This window comes from Stomoxys calcitrans, chromosome 2, assembly GCF_963082655.1.
Source record: "Stomoxys calcitrans chromosome 2, idStoCalc2.1, whole genome shotgun sequence".
In the NCBI taxonomy this organism is placed as follows: Eukaryota; Metazoa; Arthropoda; class Insecta; order Diptera; family Muscidae; genus Stomoxys; species Stomoxys calcitrans.
In genome coordinates, this window is record NC_081553.1 from 127,124,018 (window position 1) to 127,126,520 (window position 2,503).

The window sequence follows — 2,503 nt, forward strand, 5'->3', positions numbered from 1 at the left end:
TAGGATATAGCTGCCATATAGACGGATCCTCCATTTAGGGTCTTAGGCCCATAAAAGACACATTTATTATCCGATTTTGCTGAAATTTGGGACAGTGAGTTACCTTAGGCCCATTGACATATTTCTGCAATTTGGCTCCGATCGGTCCAAATTTGGATATAGCTGCCATATAGACCCATCCTCCAATCAGATAATAAATGTGTCTTTTATGGGCATAAGACCCTAGCCCATAAAAGACACATTTATTATCTGATTTTTGCTGAAATTTGGGACAGTGAGTTATTCTTTCTTCAATTTGGCCTAGATCGGTTCAGATTTGGATATAGTTGCCATATTGACCGATATCTCGATTTAAGGCTTTGGGCCCATAAAATGCGCATTTATTGTCCGATGTCGCCGAAATTTGGGACAGTGAGTTAAGATAAGCTACTTGATATACTTCTGCAATATGGCGCAGATCGGTCCAGATTTGGATATAGCTGTCATATAGACCGGTCTCTCGGTTTAAGGTTTTGGGGCCAAAAAAGGCGCATTTATTGTCGGATTTCGCCGAAAATTGGGACAATGAATTGTGTTAGGCTCTTCGACATTTTTGTAAAACTTGGCCCAAATCGGTCCAGATTTGCATATAGCTGCCATATAGACCGATATCTGGATTTAAAGTCTTGATCTCATAAGAGACGCATTTACAATCCGATTTCGCTGAAATGTTTCGCAGTGATTAATGTTTGGTTTTTCGACATTCGTGTCGTATATGGTTCAGATCGGTTTATTTTTAGATACAGCTACAAAAAAGACCAATATTTAGTTATGATAATTGAACAATGACTTGTACTTTTCAGTATTTGGTTCATATTGGCTGCTATGCGGCATAAGGTATGCATTTTTCTCCGGCTTTTGACGACAGGTGGTTTACATATATACCCGAGGTGGTGGCGAACTTAACGCCTTTTTACTTGTTTTTATACTCGTATGATTAAAACAATCAGAAGATTCTTTCTTTATGTGCACTATAGAATTTGTATATATCTTTAAAATTCTGGTTTATTACCTACTACCATATGTTGAAGGTCAACAAGTTATGTCAGGGATCATGGGAGAAGTCATTTGTAAAATAAACTCTTTTTCAGTTATCATTTCCATTTTTTATAATGCGTCATTTAAACAAATGCTCTTGTGGTTATATGGCTTACCATTTAATTTTGAATTCGTGCTTCTATTATTGAAATGTCAAAAGTCCATTTGTCAAAAGTTTTAGTATCACATAACATAACCCACAAAAAAAAAACGCGAATTCCTTAAATTTCCATTTACCTATTTATTGAAGCTCATAATTTTTGTGAGTCCTTTTTTGCACGTTCCAGATATAAAATCTATTCAGCTGATTATTATGATGTCGACATTGTGATTGTAATAAAAATACTGTTATGACTTTATTTATTATAATGTTTCATTTTTGTTTTCTTGGTGAGTATAGCCTTTTGTTAGACCTCCATTGCCCCCCCGCTCCATTTGTGGCTGGGTGGGAAATTCCAAGGGATGGCTTCTTTTTTGGCAGAAATCGAGCTGGTGGAAACAAAACTTAAACAAAAATTCGTTATTATTTTATGAGGTGATTTTATTTTAAATGGAAGTGAAGTATGAAAATGATATTCTTTTGGTGCCGCTTATTGTTTTGCGTTTATGAGATTCGCCCCATTTTTCGGGGAGGCCTTAAGAGCCACCTCAATGAAACTGTTGCAATGATTATAAATTCGGTGAATTTTTATGGCTGCTGTTTTCGAATTACACTATAAAATTGACAATAAAAAGAGCATGGCGCGTTCAACATTTGCTTTTAATTCTTTGCTATCGTTTTCACAATGCACCGGTTCGCTCATCCCTTAAACAACACATTGTGAAATCCATTACAAAAGTCGATAAAATTATAAAAGGCTTTTAATAAATGATGCAAGGGGCTGAGGTAAGATGTTTTCAAACTAGCATGTATTGTAAAGATTATCAAAAAGTAAGTAAAAGTATCAAAATGCGCAAATCTAATCCAGTATAGCTAAAATTTTTCCCAACATCGATGGTAAATATTCTTCTTTTAAGAAGAGGTTCATTGCCTGTTTCAGCTCCTATATAAATTGTCTCCCGATTTCTTAAGCCCTAGAAGGAGGAGAAGATGCTAAATTGTAGCCAAATCTGATTAACATTGGGGTGTCTTTGGGCTCAGGAATTTAACCCCGAAGGATTAAATTGGGATACGCGCAAAACAAAAAAAAAAAACAAGTAAAAGCGTGCTAAGTTCGGCGGGGTCGAATCTTATATACCCACCATGGATTGCATTTGTCGAGTTCTTTCCCGGCATCTCTTCGTAGACAAGAAAGAAAAAACAAAAGATTTGCTCTACTATTAGAGAGATATCAAGATATGGTCCGGTTCGGACCACAATTAAATTATGTGTTGGAGACCTGTGTAAAATGTCTGTCAATCCGAATAATAATTGCGCCCTTTGGAG

The 2,503-nt window shown here is 36.0% G+C and overlaps 1 long non-coding RNA gene across 1 annotated transcript; it reads left to right on the forward strand.

Annotated features, from left to right (window-relative positions):
* Window positions 1–1,237: 1,237 nt before the first annotated feature.
* Window positions 1,238–1,828, forward strand: LOC131995291 (uncharacterized). The gene is made up of 2 exons (XR_009397353.1): window positions 1,238–1,410; window positions 1,478–1,828. It is a non-coding gene; the product is annotated as an uncharacterized LOC131995291 (long non-coding RNA).
* Window positions 1,829–2,503: the final 675 nt, after the last annotated feature.